This window comes from Melopsittacus undulatus, chromosome 4, assembly GCF_012275295.1.
Source record: "Melopsittacus undulatus isolate bMelUnd1 chromosome 4, bMelUnd1.mat.Z, whole genome shotgun sequence".
Taxonomy (NCBI): domain Eukaryota; kingdom Metazoa; phylum Chordata; class Aves; order Psittaciformes; family Psittaculidae; genus Melopsittacus; species Melopsittacus undulatus.
In genome coordinates, this window is record NC_047530.1 from 8,125,867 (window position 1) to 8,152,413 (window position 26,547).

General features: G+C 45.6%; 1 protein-coding gene across 3 annotated transcripts in view; it reads left to right on the forward strand.

Annotated features, from left to right (window-relative positions):
• Positions 1-26,547, forward strand: part of MAPKBP1 (mitogen-activated protein kinase binding protein 1) — a 99,160-nt gene that overhangs the window by 558 nt on the left and 72,055 nt on the right. The gene's annotated exons all lie outside the window — the stretch shown is intronic.

The window sequence follows — 26,547 nt, forward strand, 5'->3', positions numbered from 1 at the left end:
TGGTGTGTGGAGTTGTTACAGATGACTGACAGGAGAAATATAATACTGCCTCTTCCTCTCTGTTTCCAACTGCAAACCTGCATTCCTGGCAGCTGGTGATACACAAAGACCTGATCTTCGGTGTAAGCAATTGCACTCAGCCTTGCAAAGGAGAGTTCTCTGAGCATGTGGGAAAGGATGGGATGGTCTGAGAGACGGAGGATGAGAGATGTGTCTTGGAGGTGACTGTTCAGATGGGGGGTCTGCATTCCATAGGCCTGGATGTGCTTTTCTCCATGTTCCTCCTCTGTGTGCCTCAGACCTCCTTCCCTTGGAGATGTCTGTGGTATAATGCTTCTGCATGAAAAATCCATCATTCTTCCTGGTGTTGTGGAACATTCCTGACAGTCACTCACTAGGAATTGACTGGTGTCATGAGGAGGATGACTTAATCCTGGTTGTGGGGAGAACAGGAGCTGGGTGGCATTGCCTTGTGTCGATGGCAGGCGCTCCTGAGTCAGGGCACCTTGTTCAGTCCCTTCACTGATTCACTTGTAACCCTGTACAAATCACTCAGCCTTGTGTCGCTCGCTCTCTCCATAAATAGAAAGGTTAATCCCTCCCCCCTTGTGAAGGCTCACTAGTAAATAAGAAATGCTTGTAATCCATGACTGCAAAGTGCACTCATTTGTCTCAAAACAATACTGCTTCAAAATTTGTCTCTTGGAGTGAAGAGTGTGTGTAAAACTTCAGGGGAAGTAAATGACACCTTACCTAAGTATCCTGTCCCCAGCATGAAATCTTGTTCTGATTCAGGTCAGTTTCCCTAAGATGGCTATTTCATGCCAACGAGCACAGTATTCTCTTGCCAAGAAAGGGAAAAACCTGCTTGGCTTCCTTAGAGCTGTCTAGAGGAGAGTCCTTGGTGTTTGTGCATGACCTCAGTGTGTTCATGTGCATGCATGCACTGCATTTAATGCAGCCTGTGGTCTGCCAGTGAAAGGTGCTTTGTAGCTGTGGCTGAAGAGCAGTTTGTTGATCTGTATTCTGCAGAAACCTCTGTCAAAAGAGCCAAAATCCACCCATACCACCATGTACGGTGAGCATTGTGTTCTTGCTCTGTGAACAGGAGCTGAGATCTGCACACTCCTTTTCAGGACTGTGACTTGCTGCTATGTACCCAGGGTATTCTCTGGTACCTGTTTGGTTTTGTTTTCCTTGCACATGCCTTTTGGAAGAGCTCTGTTGTATCCCCTGTGCTGTCTCTCCCATTGTGCAGCTAGGGCTGTCTGATCCCCTGGGGACATCATGGATTCATTCCACACCATCAAATTAGGGTTTGAGGGCTGGATTAAGAGCAGTTAATCAGTAAGATGCAAAGGAACTGCTATGGAGTTTGCTGGCAGAAGCAATTTGTTACGTCCTCATCATCAGCTCAGTTTGTCATTTGATGTGGTAGGTGCTGGTGTTGGTTTCCTAAAGGGATCTGCTCTGAGTTTCCCTCAAGTGAGTTACAGCCTGCTGTCAGTGGGACAGCTGGAATGTGCAAGACAAGAGGGAGTGGGCCCCTTACTAAAGATACAGCATATGTTGGATATATGTTGAGATATCCCCTCTGCTGTGTGTGTGCTCTTCTACCTTCCAAGGTGAGAAGCTCTACCTCTCTAAACCAGCAGGATTCAGATCCTCTCTGATATCAGGTGTAAGTGTAGATCCCTTGGGGCTGAAATCGAGCATCATACACATGGCTCTTCAAGGATCTTTGCTGACCTGCAGGGAGAAATCCTCAGGCATATTTGTCTCTTGGACTTTTTGAGAAATGGCTGCTCCAAAAGATGTATGTGACTCTAGTCACATGGAAATTCAGAAGGGCCTGTGAAGCTGGTAGCTATGGCTGGTCATCTGAGCTGATTGCTGCTTGATTACATAGGATGGAGCAGGACGGCTGCCCTAGATTAACATCTGAAAGGTCATACTGTGCTTTGTATGTGCACATACAGGTGAAGCCCTGTGGTTCCTCTGAGTCCCTCAAGCTTTTATTGCAGCGGGCTGCTCAATTTAAGATGGTCAAGCACCCTCAGTGTCCCTGCTCTTTCTTAAGCAGCTCTTTGTTGGTATAGGTCTGTCAGGCTCAGTGATCAGGGACAGACCCCTTGGGCAGTTTGTGACACTGAAAATTGGCTTCTTTCAATGAAGCAGCCATGTAATGCTGGGCTGGATGTAGGCAGGCAGTGGGAGGCTGGCTCTGCAGAGACCTGTTTGTGCATTGCTCTGCAAGGGGGAGTGTGGGTAAGTGGAGATACTTTGCATGAGGGCTATGCAGGACATGCACTGTGTTACTTGGGAGCTATACAAGAGAGAACTTGTTTTGGTGCTTTTATTAGGACTTATTTTTTGCTTATAATTAAGGCATGGTTTTGCTGTGCAGCTGCAGAAGACCTCCACAGGAGTAGAACTAAGGAACCAATACGTAATCATGGATATTTAAAGAAATAATAAATAAAATAAGGGGAAGGAACAGGAGCTCTTTAAAGCTTGTTGACAAACTGGATGTTGTGTTTGGGTTTGTTGCTGCTTTTTGAAAACAACTTCTGTGAGAATCCTGAGTTTTGCTACTGCCTGATGAGCTCTGTGTTTAGACTTCTTTTTTTTCTTTGTCTTCTGATGTTGATGGCTTGAATCCACTTTTCCTGTCTTTTCTGGATCTTGAACCAATATACAGCTGGAGCACAGTGACTTAAATCTAGGCCTGTTGATGGTTGGGATTATAACATGCGAGTGTGGTGGCTGGAAGCTACTATTTCCTCAGACAGGTTGGTTGGCCTGCATTCAGTTTCTAGGGGATTTCTAGCCCTATTGTAAATCCAGCCATGCATCTGGCCACAGTGCTAGTGATTCCAGTGGAGACACAGAGGTAGAAACAGGGCACTGAGTACCTTTGGAGCAGCGTAGGATCACCCTAATAAGTGGCAATAGCAGAACAGTGTGGCAGCTAAGTGTTGAGCCATCTCCTATTGCTAAAATATACTGGTTGTTCCATTAGCCTGCAACTTGACTACATAAATCTTTCTCTGCTCACAGAAGTAATGTACCTGAGCAGGTATAGTTCTTGCTGTTCATACTGTTAAGCTCTACTCTTGTAAATATAAGCATCCTTAAAACTGATGTAGCTGTGCCTATTTTAGGATATGTTTGTGTGGGTATCTTCAGTCAAAGCAGATTAGGAATGTCAATGTAGAAACAAATTGCTGCAAAACCTGCTGCAGGCTTTTTCCTAAAACAGTAAACCAGTGAGTCAAAAAAACACATTTGGAATTTGCTGCTTGTTTCTTTGATCTCTCCTGTTCTTTTTCTAAGCCAGAAATATTTCATGTTGCCAGTTTAAAAGAGTTCTTTGACTAAACCTGACATTCCCCAGCGGGAAGTCATTCAGCACTTGGATTGTTGTATCGTGGTCTCCCCTCACCAAGTGTCATGTGAACACATGCAGCTGGAGCCCCTGTTTCCACTCCATCATGCTGGGGTGGATTGGGTGGCTCTGCAAAACGTTTCTGAGGGCTTTCATTCTGAAAATGACACCTAAGATGTTCCTGGTGAGGCAGGGTTTCCTGTCCTCCTTTGGTGAGGCATGGTCTGTTCTTGCTGCCCACCTCCTGACTCCCATCAGCCTAATGGTAGCTCCCTGGTTAGGGCAGCTGAAACCCATACACATAGCTTTGTGTCCTGCAAGTGGACAGGCACAGCTTTAAGAGGGAAACAGATCCATAGGAGCTTGAGTCCCTCCATGCCTTGTCATGCCCCTTGCATTCCCAGCACAGTTCTCCAGCTTCTTAAAAGTTGCAGGGCTGGGCTAGGACCACAGGCTGTCCTGGACACAGGAAAGTGGAGTAATGTTTCTGGCCTGGCTGTAGCTTCCTGCCTCCAGTACACAGTCTTTTTGTTTGAAAATACTGTAGCTTCCAAAATAAATCAGTTTAGTCTGCTACTGGTCTTAACTGGATCAGCTGAGAGCTGCTGAACCTGAACTGGAAGAGAATCAAAAAACACACAAGTTTGTTTCACTGATATAATGCTTCAGAAATCATCACCTCTTATTAAATCTTTTAAGGCTCAGCTGAGGCTTGCTGCAGAGTGGGATTCTTGGTAAGTCTTTGGGAACAACTTGGTCCTTCAGCAGCAAAGCCTGCTGGGTTCCTTGTAGGCAGCACTTCCTAGGGAGCTAGATGTGGGGCTGAGCAGCCTGACTGTGTGGGTGAAGTAGAGAGCAGCCTGTCTGATGCTGTCATAAGCTTTTGCTTTGGCAGGATTTGGAAGGGTCTTTTACATAATGATGGTGCTTTTGAGATGTTAGCACAGTATTGCCCTATTTTTCTTCTCCACTCCACTAGAGTCTGAGCTGTGCTCAGACCACCAGGTCTGGGACCAGTGCAGCCAGTGGCACAGCTGAGAGGATGCATCTAACCATTGCCTGGTTTTCTGCTTGTTCTGCTTGTGCCTGTTCTGCTTCAGCATCCATGAATGTTGTGTGGCCCTGGTTGATAGCTAGGGATCTCTGCACTGCTCAGTCTAAACACACTCAATTGCTTTAACAGCTTAGGGGCCGCTGTCCAGAGATAGAAGGGATTTTATGTCTGTCTCTGGTCAGGCTTATAACAGTGTCCCTTAAAGCAGAAACAAAGGCTGGTTAGCTTCTCCATAGCCAGACCTGCATTTCAGTGGTATGTATCTGCATATAGTCAGTGGAATAGATGAGAGTGTCATAGCGGAGGGGCTGAATCCTTCCCTCCGAGGCTGCTGTGGTCCCCTCTACTCCATCTTCAAATACATGGTGCTGAAGATGACACTATGTTAACAGCTTCACACACTGGTGTAGGTTTTCCTTGTTCCATTCTTCACTCCATGAATGTTATACCTTGCCCTGAAATTACAGGATAATCTGGCTAGCTCTCCTAACAAACATGAGCGGTAAATGTGACTTATAGCCACAGAGCATATCAAAGCCAAAGTGTTTCTGCTGGTGGACTGCATCACCCATTGCTTTTGGTTCTTGAAGTATGGTGGATATAAAAGCATATAACAATTCTACATGTTTGTTTTTGTAGCTTGCAACTCTGTCCATGAACCACTGTGGTCCTTTTTGCTAATCTTGAGACAAGGTTGCTGGAAAGATCCTCTTTTCTACCCACCCCTAAATGTGCTGTTTCTACTGTGGAAGACTGCAGGAAGACCACTGCACAGCAGGATAGGGGAATGATGTGCCAACAGGTGGGGTACATACAGCATAAATAGCACAAACCAGGTCATCTGCCTAGTGGGTTCAAATGGTTCTTGCTTCCCCTGGGTGGTCACATGCTGATTAACCTGGATGGTGTTTTACAGCTGCTGTGGTCTTGCCTTGCACATTGTTCTTCACCTCCTTCAGATGAGCTGGGTATTCTGAGAAGGAGCGTGGGATTTCAGCTAGCCTGACTGGAGAGACTCGTAAGCAGGTTTTACTGTGTCCCTGCTGTGCTGGATAAGGTGCACGCATACAGACTGATGATCCCCTTTTGCTTGTGGGCTGTTGTTCTGCAGTGGGCTGTGAAGCGTGTATTGGAGCCTTTACTGTCTGGGATAGTAAGATGACAGAGGTCAGGGCTGGTCAGAGCTGTTGCATTTGCTGCTTGCTGGTCAGAGCTGTTATTCGCTGTGGTGCAGGGAATGCTGGTGGAGAAAGATGTCCACAGACACAGTGGAAAGAAACCTCCTCCAAATTGTACCACCTGTTTGCCTGTCTATGCTGTGGCGTATCACCTCATTTGTTTCAGGAGGGCAAAACTGTTGAGTGATGTTTGGAAGTCAGGCCAGGTTGGACCACTATGTGCTTTTGTAACGTAAGGGGTCTGTAAGTACCTGTAAAATGACTTGTATGTTATTTCACTCTCCCCTGTGTCTAGTGGAAAGCTATTGCAGGACATCACCTCCATTTCAAGCTAAAAAAGTGCTGATCAGCGTTTTGTTGGCCTGGGAAATTTTAGTAGATATTTTGCTTCCTGTTGATAAGGTCTGAAGAAGTTGCTTGGTTAGCCTTGGTGCAGTTTTCTCTGTGAGAGTGAAAGCAGACACCATGTACTAGCTAGCCTTTGACTTTTGTAAAGGTCCCTTGTCTTGTTTGAAGCAGGGAGTGGCACTTACATGGTGCTCAAACAGTGCTTTCCAGAATGGAGTCCTGATATTAGTGCTGAGTGATCCCAGCTAGGGTCTGAATAATTAACTAGCACTAAGCCGTTTCAGTCACTTCAGCCTTCTGTTTGTATCTGATGTACCTGCCTCCACTGAGCTGGAAGTTTCTGAGGGCTTCTGTAGATGCAGGGAGCATGGGAGATGGGTTGTAGTGTGCTCTCTGCTCTGGTTTCCAGCTCCAGATGTGGGCTGGTCCCTGTGCCTGAAACCTCACAGGCTCTGCTGAGGCTGTACCCATCAAAGGGTGGCTACTGCAGTTGAGAAAAACCTCCCACTGTTTCCTTTCACCACAGTGCTGCTTAGCCTTGCCCTGAGCATGTCTGCATGTTGTGCAAGGAAAATACAGCTGAGCTCTGCAGTTGTTGTAACCAGCAATGGATCTGTGCCTTGGGATCTGTCTTCAAAAACACTGGTGCACAGGCGAGTTGCTGCTGGTGTTTGTATGACCATAGACTGCAGGAGCATCCCATCTGCCTGGCTTTGGTGAGCATTTGGACAGACAAGGATAAATTAGACTCAAACTAGAGAAGCTCCAGCCTTGAATAAAAGGTGTGTGTGTGGAATGGAGCATGCTTTTCCTATGCAGACATGGCTCCAAACTCCCACAGGAAGTCTGAGGCAGGCCTAGAAATTGAATCCTGATCCTCTGAGGCCATATCTTAGCCTTAGCCACAAAGTCCAGCGTCTTGCAGCTTACCAGCAATGTTTCTTACATCTCCCATGTGAGGACTGTGTGTTCATTTAGGATTATTTGCTTAAAAGTCGCCAGAATGTGCTGTTGTAAATGTTGACTTAGTTCCATTGTCACTAATGATTTTGGTAGCTCTGGTGATGATGACTTTCTGACAGGCCCAAGCAGATTAAGCACCATATGAATTAGAACTGTGGAAACCCCAGTAAGCTTTGTAATTTTGCTTGTGTCCCAGGAGACCAGCACTGTTGTTAGTTACTGTGGGGAAACTTTGATTGAAAATAGTATTATAAAAAAGTTTATGGACTGCTGGTGTATTCAGGGTTTCCAAGTCAATAGCAATAAAAGGCGGTTCCGCTTGTTCTCCCAAATACAGTATTAAAATTCGTAGTTGGTCAAGCAGTCTCATGTGATTTAATAGCTAATATGAGATTTCTTACCTGGTGCAGTTTGAACAATGGCATTCCTTCCTTACAGTGATGGTTCTTGAATTTCTGCATCTCCCAAACAAAACTATATAGCTAGCCTGAAATTTCCTCCATCAGGGATCCAGAGAGACTCCTTTCTCTGGAAGACAGTTGATTATTGGAGGCTGCATAGTAGTAGAGAGTCACACCATTAGCAAATGGCTTGAGAGCAGGCAGATGGAGTTTCTGAGAGAACGAGCAAGCGACTTTATGGTATTGTCAGTGGATTTGAGGATTACAGACCTGTAAAGCTCCTGGTTTTCTGCCGAGTAGGCACTGTGAAGAGCAGTGCTGCCTGTTCAAAACCCTTCCCTATCCACAAGCAGGCTCTGCATAGGGCAATCGTTGTTTGAAGTGCCAGTCCTGAAGTGTTAGCTGTGTCTCCTGTGCCCAATAGCGGTAGCCTTTGAGCTCTCCAAAGGGCTTTGAAATTGGTTGCGCACCTTTGAGTAGCACATAAGGGGCTGCTTGCCTTTGAAGTCTTGTTTGTACTAGGGATGCTTTCATTTGCAAAAAAAAACCCAAGCAAGGCACTGTTGCTCAGCCCAGGACTTTGCAGCAAAGGAGCTTGTGTTCATTATACAGTCTCTAATGCAACTGAGCTGCTGGAGTCGCTGAAACACCGAATAGGACTGAGAGTGAAAGAAGTCTGTGCAAGTCCTGCCTCATGTCTGCTCTTGGTGCTCAGAACTTGCCATGAAATGTCCTTCAGCCATGGACATGGACCATAAGGGGATGGGGATGGTGTTGGAGGTATCCAGAGAGGGCTGGATACTCCAATGAGTAAGGGTGTTTGTGATTGAGCACTTGTCTATGCTGAAAGCATTTGCAGGCTAAGCTTCCATGACACACTGTCTTAATGGTGACACAGCATCAGAAGAGTCTATTGAGTGAGCCTGTCTTTCAAAGAAACAGGCTATACCAGTGAAAGGGCTTCTTTTTGCCAGTTACATTGCAGCAATATTAGAGTCTTTTCTGCAACAGTTTTGTCTGGGCCAAGAGTGATGCTTTTCATTCTCCTAACCAAAGCTTTCTGTGCTGCTGAAATGTGTAAAGGCAGAGTGAACCTTGAAACAGAGCTGTGTAATTTTTAACATAGTGCAGTTGGTTTTGGGTCCTGTGCTCTGCTTTTTAGGATCTCTGAGCCTGTTTTTTTTTTCCCTCAATGTAAAACAGGCAGGATACTTATCCACTTACTGCAAAGTGTCCCAGCATCCAGGACTTTAAAACAGGTGCGTAACTCCTTGCTTTTGGCTTACCTCCCAGTTTTGAATGAGTTATAGCAGTCCCAAGCATAGTTGTTTCAAACCTGCTTTGGGGTGTCATCCTTCTTGGGCAGCTGGGTCCAGAAGCGTTGCTGACTGTCAGCTGGAACTGACAAATGTGTGATCTGCTTCATTTGTTTAAGCCCACCTTGTCCCAGCTCATCTGGTTTTCTTGGACTGAACCATGGCCAGCTACGCTTCAAAAATGTTTCTTTATATCTTCCCCACCATGAAGGATAGCTTGGGGGGGTTTGCCCAGCCTGTGCCCTGAATCCTGCTACAGGAATTGTGCTAGAGGGGAATGGAGACAACATCACATAAAACGCTCTTAATGGAATGCATTGACAACTATTCCTGAGGAGTGTGTGGTGGGCCTCTGTGGATATAGTTGTTTCTAAAAGCCTGAGCTGCTTTTGAGACTGGAATTGGACTTCCACCTTCTCCTGCACTGGAGGATAATCCTTCTGCTTCATAATCCGTGGTTTGTGCTGCGTGTCTCTGCAGGCTCCCTGAGCTAAGCTGTTGAGATGTATTTTATATGCAGTCAGCACTGCAAATAACTGGTGCTAGGGAAGGATGAGGGGAAGGTGCTCTGGGTTGGAGGCAGCTTGCTTCAGCTTCCTCACCGCTGACTGCTCTGGATGTGATTTTAGCTGTAATTTCTGAAGGAGGGGCTCTGCTGCATCACCGATGTGGTGGCTGGCTTGTAGATGCTTGCTTTGTGAAGTTCTTGGCCTGCTTTCTGTAGCAGGGCTGCAAATCAGCATTTTGATGTCCACAACCTGTGATAAATCCATTTCTGATTGTGGTGTATAGCCATGTGTGCAGTACTATATTTATCCACTGGCAGCCACATACAGTTGGGAGGGTTTCTTTGGGCACTTCTCTGCCGATGCACTTCCCAGGGCCTGCACACTTGTGTAAGCACATGCTGGTTAATTTAAACATGGGTTTTGGAAAAAGCAGGCGAACCACACTTCCAGTCTAGACAAACCCTATATAATATGCTCAGAGTCAGCATTGTCTCCAGTCTGTCTGGTCCTTTGTGGTGGAGGTCTGGTGACCGAGGTTCCAGGCTGACCAGCAAGTCTGGAAGTGAGCATCGACCTGGCCTGGGTAATAACACTGTGCTGTGTGGCAGAGGATATGGTTGCATGAGGTGTTCCCACCTCTGCATCTCTGACAAGGGAACTGAGCTGTCTTAGTTTGGAAGAATCTGCCTTTTAATTTTGTGAAAGAAAACCATTTTACAGGGCACCTTGAGGACACGAAGGGAGGAAGAACAGTGCCTGTGGAGAGTCCTGTGGTGTTCCAGTGGGAAGAGCGCTTGCCGCGATAAGGCATTTAGTTTTGCTCTCAGTGCTTCCCAGAGGTTTAAAACAACTGGGAACACTCATCACCCACTGCCTAAAGGTTTGTTGGCAGGCAACAGAAACTCCTTCTTTTTACTGGCAGTTTTTTCTGGCACTTAGGGCCTGTTGTACAGGGAGGAGCGACTTGACCCGCCTTAGCCAGCAGCCTTAGCTGAGGAGGGGAGGAGGCTGTGTAAAGAATACTATGACTCTCCAGGCAGAGAGGAGCTGGTATTCCTGCTGTAGGCAGTGGGGAAGGGAGCTGTGAGTCTGAAGCATGTTTGTGTAGCATCTGGGATCAGTAGAGTCGAGGAGCTCTCATGCTGAGGAGATGGCGGAACTGTAAATCATCAGTGATCTATGTAAGCTGCAGAAGCAAGGCAGAAGGAAGGGATTAGAAGCAAAATCCATTATAAAATGTCAAAGTGGGTGGTTTCCCTTGCTGGGGAGGGGGTCTTCTCTCCAGGCAGCAGAGGGAAAGCTGACTATGTATTGTAGCCATCGCTTTGGAAGAGAGATTTACTTCCAGGTCTGCTGCCTGGGTTGTGTCCCACGTCCTGCCCTCCCACTCTGCAGTGTGATTTCATTTGGATGCTTTTTTAAGATCCCCAGAAAGGAAAGTACTGTAAACAGCTGCCAAGCGGGATTTTGTGTTGTAGAGCGTATTTAAATGCTGGGGCCTGGTTGGATGATGGTATGAGTATGTTTCTATTTTTCTGTGTATGTGTTTAATAGGAGAAACATACTCTGTTCTGGTTGAGTGTATGTTACTTTTCTTAGTGTGCCTGTTAGTACAGTAACTTACAATCCACCCTTTTCCCCTGCCTATAAAGTGACACAGTCATTGTGTTACAGCTGCAATGTACTCAAAGTCTTTCACAACTCTTTGTGTAACATTTTTACAGTCATGATGACCTCAAATGGTTTAAAAGAAGACTGAATGCAAACTCTGACTCCATTCTTGTGGATACTTAAGCATGTGCTTAATTTCGTGTGAGGTAGTATGAGTGTGAGTAGCTCCACTTCACCCACTGGATGTGAAGATAAGTGCCTCTGTGGTCGATTGCAGGATCAGAATCTATGATTCATTTCATGCACATGCGTGTATGTGTGTGCATGCCTTATATGTATATCATGCAGTTGTGTACATCCTGTTGTTTTGACCAACTCACTTTGTCCATTAATCCGTATTCACCAGACATGTTGCTAACCAGTTCTGTGAAGCCTGGAACAAAGACTGTTTCTCTTTACCTATTTACCATTCCCCTAGTAAACAGTTAACCAGAGACATTCTGGTTTTCTTTTGTACCCCCACCATCATCCCCGGAATGTGAACTTGGTTTCCCCTGTTCTCCCCAGTTGGAAGTTCCCTGACAGCCTCCTCTGAACCAAGCAAGATGCTGACCTGATGTATTCAGGAGGGGCAGTTTCATCCCTGAAGTTACAAACAGGTTTATGTAAGGATAAAGCTAGGTTATTTATACCCCAGGACAAGAGACGCCTGTCTCTGCAGAGGCATGAGATGGTGGTCATTAACTTTTCCACATCACATAACCAAAGATGCTGTGCCTTTTTAGATGCTTCTGAAGTGTTTATGCTTTCTTCCTCTTTAAAGTCCAGTCCCATTGGATTCAGATATAAGAAAGCACAAGACATTTTTTTTTTTACACATTAATTTCCCCCACTCCAGCATTTATCTGTTGTAGAGAAAAATGTGATGAAAGGTTGTTTTAATGTGTTCTGGGAAGACTGTCAGAGCTGTCTTTGCAGAGGGACAATCTGGTGAAAGGCATGGTAGTTATCACCTTATAGTTGTGTACATGTGGCAGCAGGAGCACCTTCCTTTAGGAAAGGGAATATAACAGGCACTGTGTCTCCCTATAGGCTGCTGCCTGGGGTTTGGCTCACCTGGAGTCATGTTAAAATCTAGGCTTAGCACTGGGATCAGCATCCTGTGGGTTTATAGCAGCACCTCTCACCTACATGTCCCTGAGGTTCCTGCAACCACTCCTGAGGGAAGTACATTTCGGATGTTGGTCCATGGCTCCTGCATTTTGCCCTTCTTGTTTCTTTTCAGCGTGTGAACTTACTCATTAAAATATGGTGGCACTGCTGATATTTTCAGTACAAGCAGGATTTGCATACAGTGCTGTGCAAATCTGACTATTTTCTGTTTGCCCAGCCCCTAAGTCTGCAAGATTGCTTTAAAATGCAAATGGATGCTGGCAGATGCTGTATGTATTGTGTGTCTGCCCTCGTGCTGGCCCACACCCTGGTCACCCCTACGTGGTCTCTTGGCAGTTGGATGCTATATCTTGATGTGACAAGAGCTGGCTGCTGACTTGCAGCTATAAATCTGTTGGGGCTGTAGTGAAGCCTGTCAGTGCTGTACAGGTGGTGAGTGGCTTGCTTAGCTTCTGGTGGATGACTTTTTTTCTCCCCCTATAACACTGCTTGTATTTCTGCAGTGGTAGAGCCTGTTCTGGTTGCAGCGGAGGAGCAGGGTTAACAGTGTTTATGGGACATTCTTTCCAATTGCTGTGGTCTAAACATATGTACACCCGCATTGAGTTACTTCTGTCTGGAAAAAAGCCACAGAGCTATATATAAAATATGTTTGTTGCAGTAGTTGGTATAAATAGGAGAGAGGGGTAGCACCAGGGCTTCCCTTCCTTAAAGCTGATTTGAGAAGACTTCCCACTGCTCCGTCTCCAGTGGCAAGGGCTGGAAAGGCATCTGAAAACACCTACAAAATGCCATATGGTTAGCCTTCAGGGAAGAGCATGAGGTGTGAGATACTTGGGTCTGGAGCATTGCCTTCCTGCTTGGTGTTGCTCAGCTCTTTTCTCTTGCGGAACATCTGTCAGAAATCCCACAGGGTTCAGTTCGCAGCAGCCTGGTTCTGCAAAACCACAGCGTTTGGTTTGTGACAGTCACTTGGCTGCTTGTGACTCCAAAACCATTGCTGAGTGTTCCTGTACTTGTCAGGCATTTCCCTGCTTAAGCTATTAGACAAGTAGTTTGGGTACTTGTAGAGCTTCTGGTTGCCTTGGTCATTATGTTGTAACATATTGTAAGGAGCAGTATTTTGAAGTGACATTGTTCTGTGGCTTCAAAGGTGCATTGGGATGATGCTGTCATCCTTTGAACCCTGTGAAGTGTGCATAGGACTTCTCCCAGGCAGTGTTTGTAAGCAGACTTCTGCCGTTTCCAGGTACCTTTCTGGTTCTTTGTGTGAGATTGTTTAGTTCAAGTCTTTGCTTGGTCAGCTTGGCTGCCATTCCATCTTTGAACTCTTAAGTACTCATTTGTCTTTGGCTAATTTATATACAGATCCTTCCACAATATTGTCTCGTAAGTGCTTTATTGCAGGTATCATCCTGTGATGTTCTAAGGACGTAAGAGTGGCAAGGGCAAGGTTTGCAGGTAGAAGCAATGTCTTTAACATACTGATACAATTAGAAGAGGCAAGTTTATATACAGGTAGGGATATTTCCAGGATTCAGTGCTCCATGAACAATTTTCTGTAATTATTTCTTTCTGCCTTTTTTTATGAGTCCAAATCATCAGCTGCAGTCTCACAACTGACAGGCAATCAGCTCCATTTCATCCAACACCTCTTTGCTGCTCGGTGATGGGAATTGCAGCTTGGCTTCACACAAGGGCCGGTTCCTGTGCAGGCTGACATAAAACTTGTATCCAGCAGTTGCCCACTACCTAACTGCCAATGCACCCCAGCAAGGAGTGGACACAAACTGCTTAGAAGCTTCATAGCTGTCCTTTTGCTGGAGAATGTGAAACAGTTTGAGCAGGGTTAGCATGGTGGTTCAATAACAGTGTCAGTCAGCAGGGATGTTGTGACTCTTAGAATTGCTTTGCTGTTCATTCTTACTGCTTGTTCTTCACATGCTTGTCTGCTTATATTCTTTATTTCAACTTTAGAAATGTACTTGGGACTAGTAGTTCAGTTCTGAGCTACATGTGTCACTCAGAGTTTTTTCTTACTAAGACAGATTGTGCTAAATGTGTTGTAGATAAATGCTGCTAAAACTATTGACCAGAAATTCATGCATTTGGAGTACTGACTCTTTGCTGAAGACTGGATTTCCATAATCTCTCCTTTTGTCTTCTGCTTTTTACAGCAGCATTTTTTTGCCAAGAACTAAACATGTAAAACCAGAAGTACTCAGTGAAGTGTTGGAGGAACAGCAGTTGGTTGTGTGCCTGGATCTAGGGCTTTCTGAATGTCTAAACAAGGGCAGTAAAGGAATTGTGGACATTGTAATGGTTTGCTTTTTTAAGTATGGCAGGAGCTAGGTGGTAACAACAACAAAAGGGCTTTTTAAGCCTGTAGATAAAAATTGCTTCCTCTGAGAGTGGTTTTACTTCCACAGTTCTCACATTTGGTAATTCTACCCGTTACCCATGCTGCTGAGCCTAAATGTAAACTAGAGGAGACCTGCTTTTCCAGTGTTGCTCCCCCTCTTCCAGGTTCTTAAGTCACTTAGGTGGCAGCTTGCTCCCTTTTTGTTAAGTCATGTTTAATGAACTCCTCAAATAAGTCGGCTTATGTTGGACTATTGTACCTCTTATTTACAGACTGTTTCCTTCAGGAAAAGAAACTGAAAAGGCGCTTGGGAAAAATCACAGGAAGAAGTGATTTAAGGGCAAAGCATGTGAAAAAGGAAAGTGGGCTGAATGAATGATTTAATGAGTTAGTTTAGGATTGCTTTGTAGTTATCTTTATAACCTTTTGTTTCTGTACGGTTTATGGCCTAATGGTGGTTTCCTCTGTGTGTGTGTGAGTAAGGGAGAGAGGATTGATGGTGTTTCTTGCTACTGACTTGAGTTATTCAGGTCTTTGAGGTGCTGGGTCTAGGCCATAAAATATACAAGAAATGTTGACTTTTCGGAAAAGACTAAGCCAAGTTCTGCATGTGGGATAGCTGTGACTGTGAAGGATGATTGCCCCTCCTCTGCTGTTTGCATCTTTGAAGCAGAAACATGGCCTGGCAGCTTGTTACCTGAGTGAGCACATGTGGATTTGCTGTGCCGGTGCGTGAGCAGCAGTGCAGTGATGGGGACACTATTGCCACGGAAGGACTTCCAGCCACAGTAGAACAAGAGATGTTGAGGAGACAATGGAAATCTGTGCTTGTGCACTTCTCTTACATGTGTTTTCTCAGTCTTTGCCCTGCAGTCCTATGTGTCGCTTCCCCTGCAGAAGGTGGTCTCCTTTCTGGCTGACAAGAGAAATCTTTTGGGTGCTCAATATTCATGTTGGCTGACAGATGCGAAGAACTTCTTAATTCTAGGATGCACAAAGGGCAGATGATGATAAAGGCTGCTCTGTAAGGAGCTTATTGCTCTGGGCAGAGGGCAGGAAGGGATTGCCAAGGGCTAGGCTGTGAACGGTGGCTGGGGGTGGACAGGAAGCTTGGGTGGCTCCTGTATATCCTGATTGGTCTGGGGAAGAAAAGAAGTTTCTCATGCTTTCCTTTGATTCATTTCTAATCACTTGAAGGATATTGTCCCTAGCCTTGAGCAGGAGTGACAGCAATGGTGCAACATGGTCCATGCAGTAGGTAGCTGCTGGAATTTGGGAAGGAGGTGAGGTTTCCTCAGTGTAATATTTTTTTTGGGAGTAATACTGCTAATTTGTTGCATGGCTGTGACCAAGACCTGTTAGCTCAGTGTCTCTGGGTTTTTTGTCACCTAGTCCTCTTACACCTGGTTGTAGATGACAAGCTTTGTGTGAGTACATACTGCTACCAGCTGTAAGCACAGGAGGCCTTCATGTAGATTTGGATTTCTTGCACATAATGTGAAACAAATACTAAATAGTCCAGACAGTGTTTAGGGGAAGACTCAATACTGATCTCTTCACCACTTGCCTCCTTCCACAGGGATGTTGTCTGTGTAATAAATACTGTGTACTCTCTCCCTCCTGATATATTTATTCCAATTTTGGCATCTTTTATATTTCAATATAATTTAAATTTTATTACAACAAAACCTTTTACTAATCCCCTGAGGATGTATGTACTTTCCCCCATAACATCACTGCAGTCTTAGGGAGATGAATGCATGGAAAGACAAGGTGTCAAGTCCTGGAGTGGTTAAGGTGTTCCAGGCAGTGTTCCTCTCCTTCAGGCACCAGGAGAGGCGAGTTCTCTGACTCCCTTCAGAGGAAACAGATAGTTGCTCTGTGTAAGGAATCTGAGCATAAAAAGACAAGGCTTTTACATACAGGGAGTCTCTTTAAATCTTTCCTGGGGACTTAATACACTACATACAGCTGCCCCCTTCTCCAGAAGACCTTGCAGTTACCTTCATGGCAATAAGAGTAGGTAGGGATGAGATCTAGAGGCACAGTTTAGAATTGGCAGTTGGTGACTTTGACTTTTAGGACAGAACTGCTGTGCAAATCAGTGGTGAAGGATAAAAATAGATTGATTTAGCATGGGGCGTTATGCATGAATAAAGAAATCGCAAATTAATTATGAGTGTTACCTCAGGCTGATCCAAAGGGTTTTCTTCACCCTGTGTAGCTGTAGCTTGTGTGTTTCTACTCTTGGACTCCAGATCAACCACCAAGCTCCCCCCCCCCGGCCTTGTCAAACAGTGTACTGATCTGTTTATACCAAAAATAAGCCTCAGTGGGAAGAAATGAAGGGGAAGGGGATTGTAAAGTGGTGCTTTTCTTGTGAGGCTGAGATGTGATTTTCCTCCTTTGGTTCCCCTCAGCAGGGTTAACTGTGGGGAAGGCTTTCTGTGTCCTGTCTTTCAGTTTGTCTTCCCTGTGTCCAAGTTTAGTTTGAACATTTGCATTGTTTAAAGAGTTCAGCAGGAGGTGATTTAGGACGGAGCTCCTTGCCATGGTGGTACCGGTGTTAGAAACGCTGTGTTGTGGCCCCTGTGTTTGACTTCTCCGGAGTCATGCAGAGCTGCCAGGGTTTCCTTGGAGTGGATACACATCTCTGACATGAAGCTGTGGACTTCTAACTGTCAGCTGTTTGTATTTAGGAGCAGGTTTAGCTCGGGGCTGAGGCTGTGGGAAGGGACTGGCAGAGTTGCAGAGGGAGCAGCCTTACCAGCCCATGCCCACATTCCTGTTTGGCTCTTATCCTTGTTCTTGGCTCTTGTTTCTTATGAGTGCTTAAAGCCTCGGTGAAGCAGAGGGGAAGAAGCCTTTCCTATCTGGGAAGTGATGATTAACTATGATAAACAGTGACCCTTATGCTGAGGGAACCGTTTGTTCCTGCTTGATTTCAAACCCTTATATGAATAACTGAAACACTGCCCAAGGAATCTGCATTTATTTATTTATTTATTTATATATTTTTTTACTACTTCTCACTGGAGCACTTTCTTTGCCTGTATTTAAGCCATGTGCATAGATTTGGAGGAGACCAGTATGTAATGCTACCAGAAAGTAGCAGAAGAAAGCTTCTGTTGATCTCTGTTCTTCAGGCAGCATCCTTGCTTGTACCTAGTCCTCTTACAGGTAGTTCTCTGTGCAGGGGAAGGTGAATTGGTTCCTTTATCTACTATGAAGAAAAAGAAATCCCTGGACATATTGCCTATGTGGGAGGGCAAAAGCACCCCTTACATAAAGCTTGGTATCTTGCCTGCTCTCTTTCCTTATGAAAAAGTAACGCACATTCACAAATTGGAAAAATCTGTGCCTTCTGAAGAAATGATCCTGCACAATTCCAGGTCCTGAGAGCTCCAGGAGTGGCTTCTTTGAAGCTTGCCCACACAGGATACATGTCTCTGTTGTGTCCCATAGGGCTTGCCTGTCCATTGAGCTGGTCCAATTGACTCCATGTGCAGATGCTTAGTCTGGAATAAATCGGGACTGACTCTTTATGTGCCAGCAAACCTGTAGCCTGTTTGTTGTTTTTTCTTTTTCAAAATATACATTTATCACACAATCTTATCAAACTTTGCTTACATCAACAGGAAGATTTCTCCACGCCAGTCATCATTCCACTGACAAAGGTGGATGGTTTACACATGTTCCAGCCCTTGTCCTTTCATTACACTTGTATCTCTGAAGCTGAGATATTCTGAAGGTTTTGTGGAATCTCATGGAAATCTGAGTTGGGGTTGCTTTTAGAGTGGGAATGATGGCTGAATGTGATGAGAAGTTGCTGCTTGCCATATGTTTAGCTGGTGTTGATAAGGTTACACACATGTCTCTTCATCCCTGCTGTGTTTTGGAAGAAATTGGACCTTGGTGTGGGGGTGGGGAGAGAAAATCAGGGGATCAAGTTGGTGTTAAGTGAAGAAACAGAAGGTAATTATTTAATGGTGGCTAGGTAATGCTGCAGAAGCTGGCAGGAGATTAACCCTATGTATCCATTTTACAGGCCACAGGGAGGCTGCGGTTGTGTGCTGCTGTCAATTCTGAGTCCACTTAGTATGGCTCTGGTAGAGGTGCTTTTAAATTGCCTCCCACCCTCTCCTCTGGGGCTATGCCTTGGTATTTATGGCCTCCCCAGGACTGCGTTACCCCAGGTGCATGAAGAAGAAGGCAGAGTGCAGATCGAGCACGTAGCCCCTGACACCCCGACAGCTGGGGCTGACGGGGCAGGAATGCGGTCCTGACAGCTGGAATTGGGCTGAGAGCAGCCAGCATGGTGGGGAGGCCAGGAGGGGAGAGCAGGCTGTGTGGAGAGATGGATAAACACACGCACGCTGTGTGCAGGCACACGTGGAAACAGCCTGCAGGGACCCTGGCTTGCTCACGTCCTCTTTCTTCCACCTCCTTCCCTGTTTCTTTTCCCTGTTCCCTCAACTGCCTGGATCATTTTTAATGAACGTGTGTGTGCACACCCCTGTGCAACCATCATAGTGACACCTGGCAGAGCCATTATTGCTGAGGCTCAGCATTTCCTGCAGGACTTCCCCCCCATCCCACCTCTGCTTTCATGCAGGTTTGCAAGTGAAATGTAATGCTTCCCACAAATCGCTGATTCAAAACCTTTGGGCAAGTGAGTTTCTGCCCTTGCTGTTCTTGTGCCATGGCATGTCATTCATAATTGTGTTGTGGGAGATTGTTCCCTGATGTGCTTAAGGTGGTTATCTTGAAATCAAATTGCATAGAATTGATAACTGGTTGTTGCAGATGATTGTGTTCTGGTCAGCTGTCTGTTTGTTGGGTTTCTTTTTCAAATTGGTTAAAATGTGAGGGTTTGCTCTGAATCGTTTCACCCTGCTTCAGACTGAGCATTGGTAGGAAACACCTTGAAATGCTGAAACAAGGGGAGAAACTTTAGCATGGCCTGTTGTGACAGGACAAGGGGTGATGGTTTTAACCTAAAAGAAGGGAGATTCAGGCTGGATGTGAGGAAAGAGTTCTTTACTATGAGGATGGTAAAATCCTGGCACAGGTTGTCCAGAGAGGTGGTGGATGCTTCATCCTTGGAGACATTCAGGGCCAGGCTGGATGTGGTTCTGGGCAACATGGTCTAGTAGAGGATGTCCCTGCTCATCGCAAGGGGGTTGGACTAGATTAGCTTTGAAGGTCCCTTCCAACCCAAACTATTCTATGATTCTATGAACCACTCTGTGTGGTGGATTGCATGAAACCAGTTCGATGGTCTTGCAGTAGTTCCTGTAGGGTCAGTCGGGCAGTTGGTATAACTCTGCAGTGATGGCAGTGAACAAGACAAGTGAGACTTACTGTGAGAGACACGGAACTGCTTTGTCAAAGCAGAGATGTTCTGAACTGGTTGTGTGTTGGAGCTGGGTTTACTACTGTTGCTTTGGCTGATGGAATATTTCCAGTCTCTGGGTTTGTCAAAGCAGTACTCTTTACCAGCATGAGATGCTGAGGGACAGAAGGCTCAGGCCGCAGTGGAGGGAGAGGATAGAAAGCCCTCTAAAAAAACCCAATGTATATAAAAGAGAGCATTGTATGTGCACACAGAACATACCCTTTATAAAAACAGAGGGAAGCACTGGGTAGGTGAGGGACAGAAACCAACTGGGGAGCTGAGTGGTTTTGTTGTTTGCATGCGCTTGGAAGTCAAACATCCCCTGCAGTTAATTCCATCCACCCATCTTCAGCCCTTCTTGCCAGACCAGCAACAAAACCCCCAACTCCCAAAAAAAACAAACAGGCAGAGGAACCTGGGCCACAGCCAGACCTTTGCATGTCAAGCTCAAGTGCAGAATGAATATTTCACAGCTGTGTTATAAAGCCCTGAAATGAAGGCTTTGCAGTGGAAATGCTGACAGCCCCTCAAGTAGAAGAGTATACTGTAATTGTGTTCTGTGTTTAATGTGCCAAATGAAGCACAGCAGAGCTAAATGTAAAACGCCAAGCCTTTGTTTTCCTGCCGCGGTAACAGGAGATCAGACGGTGTGTTCAGATGGTGGATTAGAGCCTACAACGTGCGTGCTGCTCCCTGGAGGTTAAACGTGCTTTTTGGCTGTAGTGCTCAGGGGCAGAGGAGAGATGTACAAACAGGGCCAGCTGTGAGGTTTGGTGCTCTGCATTGAATTTCACTTATGTAAGGAATAGACAGCTATTTCTTAAATGCTCATGCTGACAATGTACGGCTATGATGCATTTTCACGTATTGGATGCTGGTGTGCATTGATCCAACTTGGCTGTGTCATGGCATGGAAAACACAGTGGGCTGTGTGCAGCAGTGCTGAAAGCTCTGGGAGCAGGATATAGGGAGATGGAGGTGAAAACCATAGTGCTGTTCTGAAACTCAGACCTGATGCTGAAGTTTCCCTTGTCAGTGTATTGAAGAGTGCTGGGGTCTCAAGTTGAGCCAAAAAAGCAATTTTTTAAAGGCAAAAGAGCAGACAATTATGTAGCCACTCCTGAGACAAGGTGGTAACTGATTACTTGATGTGCCAGGCAAGGCTTTCAAAGTAACCCTCATGAGTTATGTATCTGTGGGATTTCTCTGTCCACCTCTTTTTCTTTGCATATACATTATTAATATGCCCACATTCAGGCAGGTGAAGGATGCAGGCAGGCACATTCTGCAGTGGATGCTAGATGAACTCTGATGGATGTTGTCTTTCCATGCTGACCCAATGCTGCTGGTTAATTAAATGGATTCAAATGTTAACTGTGTTATACACAGTCCCATGGGAACGCTTTTTAAATAGAACTTGTCTGCATGTGGACATTTATTGAAGTGGCCATTCTGTAGTGGAATGGAATAATTGCGCTGCAAGAATTCCCTCTGAGGATGAGTAAGTGCTCACAAAGGCATGGAGAGGAAAAGGGGAAGCTAAAAATCAAACTGTTGATTCAAGAATAGGATTTCCCTTTCCATAGGGGAGCAGAGAGAAGAGAATGGGGAAAAAGATTCTAATTGCAAAGCAGCAGGAGTTCTTATCCGTGTCTTTGTTGAGCAGGATGACTTCATGCTGCTGCATGTAAATGATCTTGGCTATCAGAAAGGCAGATTGAGTGTAAGGTATTAATGGAGAAAAAGAATGGACAACTAAACGGGAAACTACGTTATTCTGCTCTGTAAATACTTGTGGTAACCACGTGTTGAAAGCTGTATGCAATCTTGATGTTTCCTCTTCATCTCAGGAAGGATATAGGGGACCTGGAAGGGGGTTCACAGAAGAGCATCAGAGCTGATCAAAGATATGAAATGGTTTTTAGGAGAGCCATAAAGTAAAGACTCTTGTGCTTGGAACACAGAGGACTTGGGGTGATAGCATAGCTCCTGACAAAGTGGTGAACCATCTAAAGATGGTAGGTGGGGATTGAGTATTCATTCTCTCTTCCATACAAGAGCTAGGGCACATCAAGTGAACCTAACAGAAGTGAGGTTTAAAACAAGCAATGAAGATGGATCTTCTTGCAACTGGTGGAGTTCCCTGCCAAGAGATATAAATGCTAAGCTTTTATAGACATAGTGGATAAGTTCATGGCAGAGAACTCTATTATAATAAGTTAAAAGCTGAGAATGTTTTGAGACTGGGAGATTGACAGGAGGTGAGAAAGAATCAGATTTGCTTTTCCTGCTCTTAAACTTTGTCTATATATTTGTGTATGACACTGTTCTTCCTGACTTTTCTCCTTCACTGAGAATGGAAACAGGAATCAGGGCTGGATACTGGTGTCTGATCCAAGATGGTCAATTTTATGAGGTCTGGAACAGACACATCTGCTTGCTGGACGTGGTTGTCCCAGGCTGAGCCTCCTGCCTTATGCTGTAGGCACTGGGACTTGTGGATAGCCCTGTACAGTCACATCAGTTTTCTCCCCTTGCTGGTCCTTTTGAACACTGGAGAGTTGCATGTATTTTCTCAGATGCTTTGCTGCTTTATTTCCATAGAATCATAGAATAGTTAGGGTTGGAAAGAACCTTAAGATCATCCAGTTCCAACCCCCCTGTCATGGGCAGGGACACCTTATGCTAAACCATATCACCCAAGGCTTCATCCAACCTGGCCTTGAACACTTCCAGGGATGGAGCATTCACAGCCTTCCTGGGAAACCCATTCCAGTACCTCACCACCCTCACAGTAAAGAATTTCTTCCTTATATCCAATCTAAACCTCCCCTGTTTAAGTTTTAACCTGTTACCTCTTGTCTTGTCACTACAATCCCTAATGAAGAGTCCCTCTCCAGCATCCCTCTAGGCCCCCTTCAAGTACTGGAAGGCTGCTATGAGGTCTCCACGCAGCCTTCTCTTCTCCAGGCTCAACAGCCCCAACTTTCTCAGCCTGTCTTCATACAGGAGGTGCTCCAGCCCCTGATCATCCTTGTGGCCTCCTCTGGACTTGTTCCAACAGTTCCATGTCCTTTTTACATTGAGGACACCAGAACTGCACACAATGCTCCAGGTGAGGTCTCACAAGAGCAGAGCAGAGGGGCAGGATCACCTCCTTTGACCTGCTGGTCACGCTCCTTTTGATGCACCCCAGGATACAGTTGGCTTTCTGGGCTGTGAGCACACACTGAAGCTGGCTCATGTTCATTTTCTCATCAGCCAACACCCCCAAGTCCTTCTCCACAGGGCTGCTCTGAATCTCTTCTCTGCCCAACCTGCAGCTGTGCCTGGGATTGCTCTGACCCAGGTGTAGGACCTTGCACTTGGCATGGTTAAACTTCATGAGGTTGGCATCAGCCCATACTTAAATAAATTGTGTTTGTAGAGAATGATGAAGGTTTGGGCCTGGAAGAGACCATGGGTAGGATTAGAAGGCAGGAGGTGAGTTCATAGAGTCAGAAAACTCTGATTTCTGTATGGCGAAGAGGGGCTGAAACACTACTGAATTCCTACGTAGTCTTTTGCTTGCCTGGGGAAGATGATGGGCTGAGTATGCAGCCTACAGTTGAAACTCCTTGAGGGATGTCTGTTGTTAAAAATGGCATTCTCTTGAAATTTTCGTTCCCTCTCTCTTCATGATGAAGCCAGACTGCAGGAGTCTGCTGTTGGCAAAGACATAGACACAGGAGCTCCTATGTAGCAGTGGTGGCTCAGTAGTGTAACAGTACAGCTGTAAGGAGAGTGCGTGTGTGCTTGCATCAGGAAGGACTGTCACAGTGACCAGGTTGTCCCTTTTGGCACTTATTTTGGTGGAAATTATTACTGCACTGGGTATGTTTCCTATTGCTTTCTAGCAGCGTGCTGCCTAGATGTGAGGGCCGCAGTGTTTACCTCCTGTATCTCCTATGTGGCTTCGCAGTGTAGATGGCTCCAAAGGGATACAAGTGATGGGAAGGAGGAAAGTGTTTTCAGGGGAGTGAAGCTGGGCCGACCCTTCAAGGATTTCTGTGTTGTCCTTTTAGCATGTGGAAGCAATTGCTTGTGGTAACTTCCTCAAAACAACAGAAAGAGCTCACACAAGTATGAAACTCGCTCTCAGAGCAAGGACCAGCTGGTCATGCAGCTTGTTTCCTGAAGAGATAAACAAGGCTGGCATGGGCTGTTTAGACCAGTCTTTCCAAAGGGATTATCTACACCTCAGTGCTATAGGCTCATAGAATAGTTTGGTTTGAAAGAGACCTACAAAGGTCATCTAGTCCAACCCCCATGCGATGAGCAGGGGCATCTTCAACTGGATCAGGTTGTCCAGAATCACATCCAGCTTGGCCTTGAATGTTTCCAGGGATGGGACATTCACCACCTCCCTGGACAACTTGTGCCAGTGTTTCACCAGCCTCATTGTAAAGAATTTATTTCTCATGTGCAGCCTGAATCTCTCCTCTTTTAGCCTAAAACCATCACCCCTTGCCCTATCGCAACATGCAGAGTTGGTGTGACTTTGTCGCACAGGTGTGGGCTTTCCCTTATGCTGTATGGGAAGCAGGAGCTGCTCTCAGATGCGTCCTTTGATTTCCAGGTGGGATTGCGCTGCAGCAAGGCCCCTCTCCTTGGGAGGCCCTGGCTACCATGAATACCTGTTGGCAGCTTGAGTCCTGCAGTTCAGGGCTTTGCTGGTCTGGTTCTGCTATACAGGTGATCAAATAGTTCCAGTGGGAACTATCTTGGGATCTGATGTGGAAGGAACAGGGTGATCTGCTTATGCACTGAAATTTCTTCACACGTTTGTGCAATTCCCAGCAGCCAAATTTAGATGTAAGCCTGTAAAATGGATGAATGTCAGGTTTTGCAAGACAGGTGTTATCTACACAGCTGATTCTGGTTTTGGTGCCTAAGAGCGTGCATGTATTGAGCCTCTAAATTAAAAGAGAAATTGACCTGAAAGGAATGGAGATGGGTGGTTACAGGTAGTATAGTGAGCTGTGGAAGCACGTTGCGTGTGGATTGGTTCAGTAACACTTGCAAACCATGTAGAGAACCAGGATTGAAAGTGCCAATTACTATTAATAGAAGGCTCAAGATGAAGTAACAAATGTGGATAGCTGGCCTCCTCTCCGTGCCTCTAATTTAGGAGCATGAAATGACAGGTTTAATCTTGCAGTTGTTTCCAGCCTTGGATGAGGGTGGTGAGGTGGCCTGAGCAACCAGTGTCATATCTGACGACTGTGGGAACAAAACTGGGACGACGTGGGAGCTGCTGGTAATGAACATGGTGTCTCAGGTGTGTAGGAGACTGTTCAGGGGCTGGGGTTAGCTTGGATCAGATGTAGAAAGGTGTGTCAGGGAGTTTATCTCTGGGTGGGAATTGCTAAGTACCACCAGGGAGACTCCTGTGGATGGCAGTGGTTATGGCTGTGTAGGACTGGGAGACTGCACTTGCCACATGAGGAAGTGGATTCCTACCTTGTAAATTGTAACTTCTCAAGTGGGATAATGGCAGACCTGTGTCGACAGATTTGCTCCTTGCTGACAAATCTTAATTCCAGATTAGGAAGTTAAAGTTGGTGTAGTTCTTCCTAATAAACAATATTAATAATGTCTTTGGTTTAGCTGGCAGATTGAGAGGGATCCATTTTATACTGCATTGCTACCTATTGTTCTTTCTCTCTGAAATGTTTTCCATTCTTCTGTGAAGTTTTACAACAAGTGACTAAGAAGAGCTCACACATGTCTTAAGACCAACTATTAAATGTGTGTGTGTACTCCTTTTTGAAGCAAGTTTGGTTTAATATTCAAGTATTATTATTCAGAGGTGTTGTAAGGGCATCTATTGGATAGGCTGATGGGGTTGTGTTTCAGATTCTTTACATTAAGAAGGATTTAAAGCTAAGACTAGGAGGGAAAGAAGTAGAGTGTTTTCCAGGAAGTTAGTTATGATTCTCTGGACACAGGTAGCTGTTTCTGTGGCATGAGGTCTCTCAATACAGTGGTATAGCCTTGATAGTTGTCTTTCTAATGTATCTGTTGGTTGCCAACAGATACTCACTGGCAGCAGAATAATCGGACCCAGAGACTGAGCTACTTCTTTTTGTGTCAAGCTATGTGCTGACCACAGGAGAAAGGTAGTAGACTTTCCCCCTCCTTGTGGCATTGCCACAAATAGTCTATGGGCATAACAGCATGGGGTCTCCACAGGCCCTAGAGTGAGAAGAGGAAGCTGAAAGCAGACTTTCACTGGCAACTGGGTTTGAGCCCCCTGTGGCTTCTCCTGGCTGGCAAACAGGAAACGAGAACTACAACAACATAGCTTTCTGCTGGTTTGACTTGCTGGGCAGGCAGTTTCCATGCCAGTGCTGGTGCCAGGGAAATGATAGGGGGTGTCACTGGGCTGAGTGGGATGAGGGGGAAGGACCTGTCCCCTCCAGAGCAGGCAGCTGTAAGATCAGCTCAGCTTGGCTGCATGCTGTGAGGCTTGATATGCGTGATACACATGCTCCTAGAGCAAATTTGTACCTGTTGGTGAAAGCAGGTTGCTGAATTGCTGCATTGCCAAGGTCAGGTAGTACCTTTTAGGACAGTTGCAATTACAGCCAGCCTGAGCTGAAGCCTTTGCTGAGCAGCATAAACACAGCATTGCTAAATTGATGTTTGCTGACAGCATCAAGTAATTGGTGCCTTATCTGTATTGGAGTGCTTGAATGGAACATGTCTCCTCCACTTCCTTCCCTATCAAGAATGCTGTTTCTATAGGAATTTAAACCTCTCTTAGTTTGATGGGTTGAGAACTGCTGATACAAGCTGGAATCT